At 31.4% G+C, this 15918-nt stretch overlaps 1 pseudogene; it reads left to right on the top strand.

Moving 5' to 3' along the window:
• Positions 1 to 6469: 6469 nt before the first annotated feature.
• Positions 6470 to 14100, top strand: LOC107474643 (serine carboxypeptidase-like 45; annotated as a pseudogene).
• The last annotated feature ends 1818 nt before the right edge of the window (positions 14101 to 15918 follow it).

Genomic DNA, 15918 nt, shown 5'->3' on the forward strand with positions numbered 1-15918 from the left:
TATCAATGCAATTACTATTATTCTTCTATTCAATTCAGCTTATTCTTGTTCTAAGATATCACTTGTTTCTCAACTTGATGAATATGATGATCTGTGGCACTCATCATCATTCTCACATATGAACGTGTGCCTGACAACCACCTCCGTTCTACCTTAGATTGAGTGGATATCTCTTGGATCCCTTAATCAGAATCTTCGTGGTATAAGCTAGAATTGATGGCGGCATTCAAGAAAATCCGGAAGGTCTAAACCTTGTCTGTGGTATTCTGAGTAGGACTCAAGGATTGAATGACTGTGACGAGCTTCAAACTCGCGATTGTGGGGCGTTAGTGACAGACGCAAAAGAATCACTGGATTCTATTCTGACATGATCGAGAACCGACAGATGAATAGCCGTGCTGTGATAGAGCGCGTTTGCGTTGAACATTTTCACTGAGAGGACGGGAATGTAGCCACTGACAATGGTGATGCCCAACATACAGCTTGCCATGGAAAGGAATAAGAAGGATTGGATGAAGACAGTAGGAAAGCAGAGAGACGGAAGGGACAAAGCATCTCCATACGCTTATCTGAAATTCTCACCAATGAATTACATAAGTATCTCTATCTTTACTTTATGTTTTATTTATCTTTTAATCATTAATCCTTCATAACCATTTGAATCTGCCTGACTGAGATTTACAAGATGACCATAGCTTGCTTCTTACCAACAATCTCCGTGGGATCGACCCTTACTCGCATAAGTTTTATTACTTGGACGACCCAGTGCACTTACTGGTTAGTTGTGCGAAGTTGTGATAAAGAGTTGAGATTGCAATTGAGCGTACCATGTTGATGGCGCCATTGATGATCACAATTTCGTGCACCATTGTGCATATTTCATTGATATAATATACAAATTTTTGCATATAACATATAAATATTTGAATATGGCACAAAATTTTTGCACAAGCACAGAAATTTTTACATGTAGTACACAAATTTTGCTGTGAATGTATTTTGTTTGTTGGATAAGTAAATGTTTTGAATATATAATTCTCCAAAAAATTGTATATTGCATATCAAAATTTATGTGCTATGTACCAAAATTTTTGTGCTGTACATCAAAATTTATGTGTTGTGTATATTTTATTGGTTGTGTGTCAATGTTTTGGACATATGGTTCTTCAATAATTTTTGTATTGTATGCTAAAATTCATGTGCTGTGTACCAAAATTTATATATTATGCATCAAAATTTTTGTGTTATAGTTTTTTTAACATTTGTAGGAGAAGAAAATGAAGATGACAAGAACGATAATAATGATAATAAAAGGCGATGAGGAGGAGAAAAAGAGAAAAAGCTAAACAATAACATTAAGAAGAAGAAAAAGGCGATGGCAGAGGCAACGGCAACAACGACAACAATGTTAAAGAAAGAAGCGCGCGAAAGAATAAGAAAATGACGCGACGATGATAACGAAAACAACGCTGAAGAAAGAAACGCATGAAAGAATAAGAAAATGATGCGACAATGATAACGAAAGAGGAAGAAGAAGTGTGTAAACTTGATTAAAAATTTGGTTGAAAAAATGTTTGGATGCCTAATATTTCGTTTCAGGAACAAGAAGTTATTATTTTTATTTTAAGTTAAACTGGTGTATGTATTCATATAATGCATAAAAATGTTTAATTTTTTATTTACACATGCAGTATATTTAATAAAAAATATTCTGAGATATTTATCTTTAAATTAAGTTAATATATTTTTTATTTATATCAATATTAAAAAAAGTACATAACAAAAAATTCACAAAAATAATTGAATTAATTAAATAAAAAACAAAAATATATAATAAATCAATATTTTAACTTTTATAAAAAATGTGCGTACATAATTTTTCATAAAAATTCAAAATTTTAATTTATATTTTTAACATTGATCATTGTATATCTGTAGGCTTAAATTTTTCAAGTTGCAATATAATGATATAATGTCCATCTGAATTATTCTGGATGTACTTAATAAATTGCATTGCAAAATTTTTTCACAATGTAAATCTCAATTTAGATCTATTCGTATACCAGACAAAAAATATGAAACGGCAAAGCTTCTATAATTTTAGAAAATAAAATTAAAATAATTATCACAATTTTTTCAATTCACAGCATCTCATCAAGTTTTAGCACGATAAAAGAAACATGATTTCAAAATAGAATATTTTTCTCATCCTACTTTAAATGTGTGTTGAAAGTGAAAAATGTGGTAGGACACTCTCTCTTTGAATATTTTTTCCACGTCTCTCTCTAGTTGTAAGGTTGTAGGACATTATCCCACAAAATTGTACGGCATTTAAGGTAAGGTGGTAGGGCATTTTTCTTCGGAATATTTCTCCTTCAGTATAACTCTAGGAGAAGGTGGTAGGACACTCTCCTTCAGAGTTGTTCCTTTTAGGATGTGCAACAGAGAGACCAATCCAAAGTGTCAACCGGATTTGTGTCGGGTTTGACAGAATAACCAACACGTGAGCTCATGATTAGTAAGAGAGGCATGCATCATTTGTATTTGTGTGTATTGATTGGGTGCGCATCTTGTATTTGGCTTGCCTTGTTGAATAATTGTATCTCTATACTATTTGAACAACTTGTTTTATTTATTCTCTCTATTTGTGTATTTTTTGTATTATTTTATATGAGTTTGAACAACTAAAAGGTCCTTTATACTGGCGATGGTGACGGTGAATGCTATTCTTAATGCGATGTTAATGACTAGATGAATGAAAAAAAGGAATGAGTATTGATTGATATGATAACTTCCTGGGTAGATGCAAGGATTGTGGTTCACCCCACTTGTTCTAGGTTGAGACTAAATGTAGAGAATAATTGATATGAGACAGATGATGAGATGAGAATTATAACCTTGAATCGTAGCCAAGTTTGGCGAGTTGACAATCGTTAGAGATTGAGATGATTAACAGATAGAAAAGAGATTATGACAGTGCCGATTTAAGGCCGATGAATAAATTGTTTAACTTAAAAATTTTAGTCTTTAACTGCGAGAGAATTATTATTGTATTAAGGAACTTCATTAATGAAAAGACAAGTAAAGGTTAAACTTAAAGTATCTATTAGAGTTTTTCTGTTTGATTTAGAAAAGAACCCTAGGCTTGAAGCTTGTGCTGATTGGAGTTTAAGATCGCCTAACAGGTTTATATCTTTTTACATAATCACTATTTGGAATGATTACTCTATTGAGAATGTTCGGATTCTCACCCGTTATCGAATTTTATTTTCAGATACAGGATATAACGCACCTTGTTGAGTGTGTCAAACTCTCTTGGGACGCGAAGACTTCTTTACATTGTGTACTTTGTGCTTATTATATTACATTCTCACCTTTTGATCACATACTTGTATCCTTCTCAAAGGTTGATTTATGAAAAAACATGTATTTTATTTACTTCTGGTTTGTATTATACTTTCTAGCCGGCCTTATTTTCGCAGGTCGAGACTAGTATTTATTATGTATCTCCTTTTGAATCATATATATTTCTGTCGTTTCTGTATATCATTGACATTTCGAGTGCGATGCACTTATTGTTCTGTCATCTTTCTTCACAAGCTCCTAACTATATTATTATCCTTATGTACCTTTAAGTTTAGATGTCGTAATGTCTCATCACCTCTGACTTACGACTATAGCGTCAGGCTTTATGTGGCAGGGTATTACACAAAAAAATTACAAATTGAAAAATAAAAAAATTACTTTGGCTGTAAAACTCAAACTCATAGACCATAAAAGAAATACTATATAACTTTTAGTAGGACAAAATTAATTATAGAAATTGATATAAATATCACTTTTATACTAATTGATACACATGTGCACAACAAAATTATTAATTTAAATATCATATAAATGCTTAATATGTATGAATTATATTATAATAATTGACAATTCAAATTGACGATTAGAATAGTTTATTAAATATTAATTTTCATATAATTATAAAAAATATTTTTTTAAAAAAAGTGAAGAAGAGAGAAACAAGTATCAGAGTGCGCCATGTTAACATTTTTGGCTCTAAAATATTATCAATCATAGAATAATATAATTTTAAAAATTTCTATAAAAACCATTCATGTTCTAAAAAATTAATCCAAAACAAAAATAAATAATATAAAATAAATTATTTGATTTACTCTTAGAACAGAACATAATTTTCCTATTTTACGAAACTTATTTGGCTTCAAATTCAAATGTGATAGGATTCACATTTTCTACATATGAATATGGCTGTAAAGTTATTTCAGGTAGACTCATTATTTTTATTTTATTTTATTTTTCTACATACAACTATACAGCTCGAAAGGGAAATTGAGTCACATGAGACTATGAGAGAGAGCGCATATTATTATTCTAATTGCACTTCTCACAGTGTAAGTATTCAACGCACACATGATTATCCATCAAATTGCCCCTCAAAATAAGTGTAATAATCATCACATGTCCCAAGAAAACTAGAGCCTTTAATAATTAGTATTAGAAAACAAAACAAAGCAGCACCAAATGAAACCTGAATAAGGCAGGGAGGCTTTGTCTTGTTAAATCGGTTATGACCTCTATCCCAGTTTATGAAATGCAAATTTCTCTTCTCCCGAAGTATGCATGTAATAAAATTGATTCCTTAATGAGACAGTTCTTGTGGAAAGGCCAAGCGACTGGAAAAGGGCTGCCTCTGGTCAGGTGGGAGGTCGCCATAACTCCTAAAAAGGCAGGAAGATTGGGTATTAGGGATACTTCCTGTGCTAACATGGCGCTTTTGGGAAAGTTGGTATGGGATTGTCTAAACAATAGTGAGAAGTTATGGGTGCAGGTCTTGAAGCATAAATATCTCAGGAATCAATCTGGTATGAACGGAAACAGTAGAAATTCTTCATCGGCTACCTGGAAGAACATTGTTAGTGCCTATGAGCATCTCAAGGAAGGGCTTCATTGGAATATTGGAGATGTCCACAAATCAGTTTGGTATGATGAGTGGACTCCTTTTGGTAAACTTTGCAACCTTGTTCCTTATGTACATATTTCTGAATCAGATTTCATGGTGGCTGACTTGTGGAAAGGGGTGTCTTGGGAGGTTGATAGTCTTACCACGCCTATTCCGCATGAGATTAAGCAGTTTATTTGTGGTCTGAGATATCCTAGTTCGACTGAGTTGGAGCCACAGTGGGAGTGGTGGCCTGCAGCATCAAAAAAGTATAGTGCAAGGGAGGGTTACAGATGGTTATTAAAGAAAGCATTAAATTGGAATGCCAATAGTAATTGGAACTGGTTGTGGAACACAAACATTCCAGAGAAGTTCAAATTTACTATGTGGCTTGGCTTACATGATGCTCTACCAACTGAGACCTTTCGATTCAAGCGGCATTTAGCTTCTTCAGATATGTGTAAGAGATGTAACAAGGCGCAGGAGACTATGGAGCATTGCCTTAGAGACTGTGAACGATCAAAGGCAATTTGGTATATGTTGGATCCTAGTATCCTGGACTCGACGACTGGTACTGCTCTTGAAGAGTGGTTTCGGAAGGCCTTGGCTAACAATGAGGCGTCCTTTGGTGCAGGGCTTTGGTGGGTATGGAGACATAGGTGCAATGACATATTCAATACTGACAACCCTTGGACAGACCACAAGGTTGTTGCCTTGGCCAGAATTACCGCCAAGGACTTACAGGTTTACAGGAATCGAAGCAATGCCTTTAGGTCTCTCCGAAATTGCCTGTGTTGGGAACCACCGGTAGGTAATAGTTTTAAAGTTAATTGTGATGCAAGCTTGTATATGGATTCAAATTTAGCGGGATTTGGGTGTATTATTAGAGATTCTAAGGGAGATTGGATCTCGGGCTGCTCTGGAAGCATTCCCCCTTGGTCTATAATCAGATGTGAATTATTTGCTGCTTGGAGGGGGCTGGTTTTAGCTTGGGATTGCGGTTTGAGGGATATTATATGTGAAACGGATTGCCTTGACATTCTGCCCATCATGCATGAGCTTACAAGTGGGTATTCATCTGAAGTAACAGATTTGGTTCACAAGATTCAGGAGCTTTTATCTCGTCCTTGGCTTGTTCACGTTGAATGGGTGTCCCGAGAAGCAAATAGAGCTGCGGATTGGATGGCTAAATATAGTGCCAAGAATAACTCTAATCATGTTATTTGGTCTGAGCCTTGTGTTGATCTTCAACGAATCATCCGCTCGGATTTAGGATAGTTTTTGCTTTGTTTCTTTCCTTGTTTAGACACCAAAAAAAAAAAAAATGAAACCTGAATATCCAAAGATCACAATCAAGCTCCAAATCCTCTCAAAGTAATGAGGGACAGCACCATAATTTGACTCGAGGCATGGATTTTAAATTTCCAAGTTCACACGCACAAAAAAAATAATAATAAAGATAATACTAAAATATGAATAATACACTTAACATATAATGCTTTATTATATTCTTTCCTTTGCATTCAACCTTTATCCCCATCTCGTACAGAGACAAAAAAACAGAGGGGGAAGGGAAACCACAAAACAAAAACATCATTCTAATAAGTTCTCATCAGATCTTATTACAATGATGATAGCTCAGTTGCATAGTATGATTGCAACAATAATAATTGTTGTTGTTGTTGCAAAGATAAATGTGGGAGTGAATTCAGCTCCAGAAGCTGATAAGGTAACCAATTTGCCAGGGCAACCACCAGTGAAGTTCCAGCAATATGCTGGTTACATTACTGTGGATGAGAAGCAACAAAGATCTTTGTTTTACTACTTTGTTGAAGCACAAGTTGAACCTGCTTCCAAGCCATTGGTTCTATGGTTAAATGGAGGTATGATTCTTTTTTTCTTTTTATTTCTTTTGGACTTGGTTGTTGTGTATGTTTAAGCCACTTTATTGTTTTGAGCTCTTTCCTTTAAAAATAAATAAATAAATAAATAATTGAATCAAGATTTTTTGTCTATAAAAAATAATTGCGTCTTTATTTCTGATTTTACAATCAAATGGATCTCTATTTTTATTGTTTCAGTATCAGATACAGCATCAAAACATAGCTCTAAAACTCTAAAAGAACTGGTTAAAAGAGATTCAAGTATAAATAGCTTAATTCGTATAAGATTCATGACAAAGTGCAATTGAATCATTTGATTGATTTAGCCGAATTCACCAAGTGGAATAATACTTACGGGTTTTATTAGATATACAATAACTTTTGTGAATAATGTGAATAATGGGCTCTAGAATTGACCCAATAAAATAAAAAGAGTACTCTTGTCCCAAATTACCTAGTAAATCGAACATCCAGTCATTGTTAACTGTGTATGAGAAAACCGAATAAAAAAAATAACCACTATCCAACTAAAAATCAACATAATCATCTGCATACTTATTAATTGAATATCTGATATATCCATTGTTCACAATGTTTAATATTCTCATTGTCTCTCTATACTTTTGCGTTACTTACTGTTGTGGCAAAGACATTGTTTTCAATCCTTGATTTTTTGAATCTGAAAGTTCTTGTTCATATCAAAGTAAAATTTGGTTTCTATAGGGCCTGGCTGTTCTTCTGTTGGAGCCGGAGCTTTCGTCGAACATGGTCCATTTAAACCAAGCGAAAATGTTCTTCTCAAGAATGATTATAGTTGGAACCAAGGTAATTTAATCCCAGTTATTCTGAAAAGATACCATTTTAAAAAAAAAATTATGTAACATTTTTATGTCCTTTAATTTCAATCAAAATTGCTTGTTGCAGAGGCAAATATGCTGTACTTGGAATCACCGGCTGGTGTTGGTTTCTCCTACTCTGCCAATAAATCTTTCTATGAATATGTTAATGATGAAATGACAGGTTCTTTAATTTCATTTTATTTTGTTAAAAGAGTTAGATGAGTTTGGACTTTTGGTTGAACTTGAATTGCTATTAATACCTCTTAATCTTTTTATTTTAGTTTGTATTCAGATTTTGATATCATATTTCATGAATCTAATTAGGGTTTAATTTCCCTTATTTTATAGCAAGGGATAATCTTGTATTCTTACAGAATTGGTTCACCAAATTCCCAGAGTACAAAAACAGTGACTTCTTTATTACAGGGGAGAGTTATGCAGGTACTATCTTATTAAGTAAATTTAATTAATAATCTTCTTGTTTTTCATCAGCCACCTTGATTCATATTTCCTGTTCCATTGTATTTGTCAGTTGTCACTCTAATTTTTCTATAAATTTATGAAGTAAATAGATAAATTATTTCTTTATTAGAAATATAAAAACTTTGAATTTTCAATGAGAATTTTTTCTTATTGTTTTATTAATTAATGCCCTTAAAACACTTACTGACTAAATTTTAAATTCATTGTTGAATTTTTATTTTATTAATGCTAGGGAGACAAACTTGTCTTATTTAGTATTTATTAATTATTGAGGTAAGTTTTAGTTATTTTTGACTAATTCTTTTTTGTTATTAAACATTTTTGTTTTCATTTATACCAATAAACCATAAATGCAGTCAAAACTACTCTAATACTTTCTCTCCTCATTAATTAAGGATTATTTTCTAAGGTAACTTTAAATTTCCAATGCTAATATTTATTTTAATTATTCAATTTATATTAAAAAAACTAAATAAAAATAATTCTACAAAGTGTCAAAATTTAATTGATTCTCATCAAAATGATTTGATCTTTTTAAATTAAGGTCAATCTCATTTCATCTATTTTTTTCAATGCAAATTCCAATTTCAAAAGAATTCACTTCTTGTAAATGTCAAAAGTGATACTCTAAAGATATTCTATTGGAGTTACTCTTAGTTTCAAGTTCTTAAATGTAAATTTAACTAAAGTAACAACGTTAAAAAAAAATAAGGAATTATTATTATTATTATTATTGATTTAGGCAACAATTTAGTGTAATTCATAATTAAAATTTCAGGTCACTATGTACCTCAACTTGCACAACTCATTGTTCAAAGCAAGACAAAGTTCAATTTCAAGGGTATAGCAGTGAGTGCACAAATGACAAAAGCTTGAGTGATAGTAATTAAACTATATATGTGACATAATAAATGCTAATTTGATTAGGACTTAATTGTTGCAGATAGGAAACCCTCTTATGGAATTCAACACAGATTTCAATTCAAGGGCAGAGTATTTCTGGTCCCATGGACTAATATCTGATTCAACTTATGAAATGTTCACTAAAGTCTGTAACTACTCCCAAATTAGGAGACAACTTCAAAGTGGAACATTAAATGGGGTTTGCGCAGCCGTAAATAAAATAGTGTCCACAGAAGTTGGGAGATATGTTGATGCATATGATATCACTCTTGATGTGTGTCTATCAGCAGCAGATCAACAAGCTTATGTGCTCAATCAACTTAGCCAACTGGTAATTCATTCTTCATGCATTTACTATGGAAAATATACCTCGATGCTCTAGAAACCACGTTTATACTGGAAATGGATCCTCTCCATTTTTTTGAACACTTAAAAGAATAAAGTGTGATCTCTCACCTTTAATTCTATAAATGGGATCAAAATTAAATAGGACCCCGTTTATACTTGCTAGGAGAGTGCTAGGTAAACAATAATTACTGCTTTTATTTTTTCCTGTTTCAAATTCTTTGCCATTTTGATCAATTTTGTTTTCTCACAATATTTATTGTTACTCTTCTTTTTTTTTTTTAGAATTTATTATTGGGTTCTCCCTTATATCTATAATTAAATTAGTTATCGTATTAGAGAAAACTACATGTTATTTTGCATTTTTCATGTGAAGAAACACTATGAAGCACGAACACTTTCGGACACGACACTCACCGACACTCATCCGACACACGTGTTTGCTGTGTTTCACATGTCAGCGTGTCCAGTCTTATTCTTAACATATATTCTTAAAATATATTTAGATATAATATATATTATTATTTATTAAAACAAAAAATATTTTAAATACTTGATATAATTAAAATAAGACATTAAAAATAAATTTAAAAATTTAATTTATATTTTAATATCAATAAAATATCAAATTTTCATTTAGATTTATCTAACTTTATATTTTATATGTCATGTCGAATTTTAAAATTTCCATGTCGAAATGTCTTGCGTGATGTCTCCCGTATTCGTGTCAGTATCCGTGCATCATAGGAAGAAACTCTTGGAAGCTAACATTACCAGCCAATATTCCAACTAACAGTTAACCTAAGAAAAAAACATTTAAAACTCTTAAAAACAAAAATATCTGAAATTCAATTTAAAAAAATATTCGAAATCTAAATCCAATAAAAGCTCATCTTTAATGGGCTTTATATTGGTTTTGTTTGACTATATGCTATAGTATTGGTTGAAATTTATTGTTATAGTGTTGGGTTCTAGCAGTACTCTTTCATGCAAGATATGTAGTTTTGTAACTGTATCTTTTAGATTACTTTTTATTTTAGATTTCATACATCATGTGTATTTAGCCTAAGTAAAAGATAATTTGGAACAAAAGAAGTAAAATTTATGATTAGTATAAATGATAAATCTTGTATCGAAGTTGTTCAGTTAATGTGTGTGTGCGCCTTGCAGCAAGAGGGAGAGAAGATTGATGTGTGTGTGGAAGATGAAACAATCACATATTTGAATAAAAAAGATGTGCAACAAGCTTTCCATGCTAAGCTTGAAGGGATCACTAGATGGTCAACTTGCAGCGAGTTAGTTTTTTGCCTTTCAAATTCACTCTTGAGATTTTTTTTGACCACCTATCCATCTTTTCATATCTTATAAGTTTTGACAACACTTACTTTATCATCGTTAAATTTCAAATTTTATCATAAACATCGTTCTAATCAGTAATGCATGCTTAAGTGTTGTTTCTACTGTCAAATTGAATTGAGTGGCCTAATAATTTTGGGTTGTACTTTTACAATCTTCACTATTTCAATTCACAACTGAAAAAACCACTTGCTTCTAGTTATTTAATGCTATTAATTTTGTTGTAGTGATATTTGGGCGAACGAAGTTTATGTACTTATGAAGTTAAAAATACTAATTACTAAAGCAAAAGTCACATTGAAAATTTGAAATTCAATGATAAAATAGGTATATTGGCCCAAAATACAAATACTTGATGTGAAAAAAAAGCTCTTAATTTGGTCTGGTATTAGAGTTCTAGTATACAGGTAAGTAAAACTTTCCTTTATTTTCTATAATAATCATGTTAAGTAGTTTAATTAATTAATTAATTAATTATATCATCATACATTACACCTACCACTAGTCCACTAGTCCAGTTACAGGTTACATGGAGCGCGGTTCAAGCTTTCCATGATTCCTGCTTGTGGACCCCAGAATTTAATGTTTACTAATAATGGATTAACAAATGTTTTGAAGTCACTACACTTTTTCAACCCAAAAAAAAAAGTCACTACACTTGATAAGAAAGCAATTAAAAAACTTTACTAAAATTGAAGGTTTTGAATTTGATATATTAAAAACTGAAAAGAAAGTATAACTTTTATTTACATAATGCCCATAGCTTTTTCATTGTTCTTTTTATCATTTATTTATTTTTGCTGTATTATTTATACAGGAATATTACATGACCAATAATTTTAATAACAAGATTTAATTAAATTGGTCTAATAATTTATTTTGACACAATAAAAATTAATTAAAAAAGAAAGAAAGAGATGCATAAAAAAAATTAATTAAACTTAATTATAAAAATAACTTATTCACCATACACTTCTCAAAGCCTGAAACAATTGTTTATTAGGAATTATAGTACTTTTGAAATTAGAAGTGTTGTAGTCCATATAAGAAAAGGAATTACATCAAAGAAGGGTAGTTTGAAAGACTCTTAAAAGTTTGCTAAAGAGGTGTTTGAGTTTTCAAACAGTACAAATTAATATTTTGCTTTTGGTGAACAAAATGTTGTTATGATTGTGTTTTCTGCTTTTAAAATTTAGGAAAGATTATGAAAGTACTAATAAAAATATTTTTAAAATTAAAATGTCTAATATAATTTTATATATTAATTGTCACGAATTACTCTGCACATGACTGGTGCATAGAAAATTCATTTCTAGCAAACTTGGGAAGTAGATTTCACCATTTCACAGAAAAACAAAGTTGGGAAATACATTAATGATTAGTATCTGAATTTCTTTTATTTTTTTTTACTATATTTACACATGCTGATATATCATATTTAACACAATTCATCATAATTTTGGAGAATTTTAGTTTAAGGGTTCTACATTAGTGAATAGTATCTGAATTTTTTTTACTATATTTAGATTTATTATGATTATTTTAAAACTTAAAATTAATTTTAACAAACACTATTAATTTAGCTTGTTTAAGCTATATCTATTAAAGTTATTTTTATTTTATTTTATCAGATGTAATTCTTACAATTTTTGAAAAAGCATATTTAAAAAGTAAAAAAAAAAAGAAACTTTTGAAAACATTACAAAAACTAGTGAAATAGTCTAATTGAGAAAATCACACCAAAGGTAAATAATGTTTTTCAAAGTTTCTAGATGCTGCATCAAAGATGAGAAAGATTTTGCAAAATGAAGAAGAAAAAGTGGGAAGAGGAAAAAAAAAAGTGAAAAGAAACTATCAAAAGAGAGACATAAGTGGATATAAATATGTTTATAAGATTGTGACCTACAAGTAGCATTTTTTTTTCCTTTTCTTCTAAATACGAAAGATACCATAAATAATTTGTGTTCCCTTTCTTCTGCAGTGGTGATCAAGATTCAGTTCTGCCATTAACTGGAACAAGAACGCTTGTGAATGGGTTGGCTAAGGAGTTAGGACTTAATACAACAGAGTCTTATAGAGCATGGTTTGGAGGAAGACAGGTATATTATGTCAATGAAATTGATATTTATACGTCTAAAAAAATGTGTTTACTGTTAACCAACTTTAACACTGTTACTGGATTAATAAACAACTTTCTTTTTATTTGTGAACCAACTTTATCACCACAGTTAGTAGATTAGATATGTCAATTGACTGTCACTTTTTTTAACAATTTAATAATTAATTAAATAGTAAATGCCCTGTTCTTTTAGTAAAAATCTTAAGTTCAAATTTTAGGATCAACAAAAGAATTTTTTTACAAATACATATATAAATAGGAGTGATTTTGTAGTAAATAAAACTTGTATAACAAACCGATTCCACTTGTCCACTTTAAATTTAAAAAATTGTCTGTAATAAACACCAAATTCAATATATAAACTAGAACACCTTTATTATGAACAATAAAAATACTATATGCACACAAAATATTAATCACCACATATTTTTGTATAAATATACGTGTTGTTTAACCTTTTTTTTTAATATGTACTTTATATGTCAACATATATATTGAGTGATTGGTTTTTTATTTATAAGTATTAAATAACATGGTTTTATAAAGAATACAAACATATCCTAAGTATTATGTATGGCTATTGTTATTGTGAGTTTTTGAATAATTTTCAGGTAGCTGGATGGACACAAGTATATGGTGACATGTTATCGTTTGCTACTATAAGAGGAGCATCTCATGAAGCTCCTTTTTCACAGCCAGAGAGATCACTTGTGCTGCTGAAAGCATTTGTTGAAGGAAAATCTCTTCCAGGAATAATCTCTCTAACGTGACTATCTAAGTAACAGTTGCACCCGCCACACCCAAACAAAAAACACAACAGAGAAAAAAAATTGAAAGAAATAAAGGAAACTGATAATTGTCCTTTACTTTCTGCAAATTGCATGTTACCAACCAGAAGTAATTTTCTCGCATTGGTATTGTTGGTCAACCAAAAAAATTTAAGTGTTTATCAAAGAATATGTTTGTCCTGCCAGAACAGCTGAATGTGGTTATGAATTATGATGTATGTTCAAGGGGCCGGTTATGTCAGTTAAGCAAAAAATATTGTTTCCCTAAGTGAGTAGTTTTGATGGGTGGTTGTGTATGACCGTATCTTTAATGATTTTATGTCTCTGCAAACAAACACCACACATGTACTACTATGTCCATATCTTGATGGACATATACACCAAAATAAACGCTGCCTTACATAGTTACATACACTCATTTAAATATCATTCACACTCCTATAGATCAGATACTGCTATAGAATGCTAAGAATCTTGAGTTAGTTACAAGCCTACCTAACTCTAACTATTTTATTCCTCTATTTTGTTTGTTGCATTTATAATATCGAAACATCCTCTTAATTGCTCTCTTGTATATATTGGCACACCTTGTTTGCGGAATATTAGACTTGGGTGAGTTAGTGTCAATTATTGCAGCGCCCTTGATATAGACCTATTCAGGTTATGATCCTCAAAAGGTGTAAAATCACTAGAACTTAATTTAGATGGTACCATAAGAGTAGGTACTGGATTAGCCATCAACATATTAGTTCTGGTAATCTATGATATATTTCTTTTCATTTAGCATGAGTTGGTTGCTGCCAACATGTGTGGTTTCTAATCCAAGAAAGAAGTTGAACTTTCCAAGATCCTTGAGAGAAAAGATAAAATGTAGTCTTTGAATTAAGGATTGAAGCTTAGCTCAATTGTCAACTGTAATTAATATATCATCTACATATGCCAAGAAAGTGACTGAGTTATATATCTAACGAATAAAGAAGGATCAAATTTAATACTAGAGAAACCAAACTTCTTTAAGATACAAGAGAATCGTCTTCTAGAAAGAGCATGGTTATTACAATTCAAATAGTTTGTTGTTTAACAAGAAAGCTAAAGGTTTGATCAAAATCAACCACTTCCCTTTCATGAAAGCCATTAGCCACAAGTCTAGCCTTATATCTAAGAATCTGACTTTGAGGTTTTTGTTTCTCAAGGCAAACACCCATTTGCTGCCTAGGTTAGTAGCATTAAAAGGAGGGACAATAAGATCCCAAGTTCATGAAGATCATGTGTTAGAAATTGTAATAACTTATCCATTACCAAGATAAAGTCAAATTGAACATGTTTGATTCTCAGCAATTTGAAGAAAATTAGCTGCTTAAAATTAAGAAAATTAGGCACTGGTGTTTGTAATAAAGTCGCAAGAGGGACATAAAGAAGAGATGATGCCTTTATATTCCTCGGTAAGACTATCAATGATGGTTTGAGTATGATCAACTCCAGAGTTGGGGCAATCAATTGCTATCAAAGAATCTACTAAATGCCTAATTCTAGTAAGATATTCATCTGCATAACTCTAGTAATCTTTACTAATTTTAGTTGGGATTTAAGACTTGGTACTCTAGCTCTAAAAGAGGCAGTGAAACTTCTTGATTTTTATCATAAAGAGAGTTGCAAAGCACTATCTTGTTCTTGAAGTTAGTGTGCGCTGATGCCAAAAGCCATGTCATGAGTGAAAGATCTTCGAGTTTCCACTCCTTATATGTATCTGATTCTACTTTGGTAGGTTTTCCTTGCATCTCCAAAATCAACGCATTGAGGTAGAATCTTTTCCTTCTTGAAGTGAGCTTCCAACCGTGATGTTGGCAAAGTGGTGCCATGTGAGAAAATTGTTCTCGTTCATCTTATCAATGATGATAGGTAGAAGGTATTTGCATGTGGAAGCACTGGTGTGGATCACTGCCATGATGTTAACTACTGGCTCTGGATACCATATTAGAGTTTCAAGACTTGTGATAAAAAGAGGTGTTTGATGAATGAAGATTGCACAAGAGAAAACTGAGAGTGAAGAAATGAAACTGAAGGAGTTGGGTATGATTCTGAGTTTACAGTACATGTACTACACGTTCCTTTACATACACTCACCGATTCACACTCCTAATCCTATAGGTCTTTATACCACTATACAATGCTAATTGCTAAGTATCATGAGTTAGTTTTGTTTGTTGCATTTCTATTAACCTTCACACTATAAGTC

Source organism: Arachis duranensis, chromosome 2 (genome assembly GCF_000817695.3).
Source record: "Arachis duranensis cultivar V14167 chromosome 2, aradu.V14167.gnm2.J7QH, whole genome shotgun sequence".
Classification (NCBI taxonomy): domain Eukaryota; kingdom Viridiplantae; phylum Streptophyta; class Magnoliopsida; order Fabales; family Fabaceae; genus Arachis; species Arachis duranensis.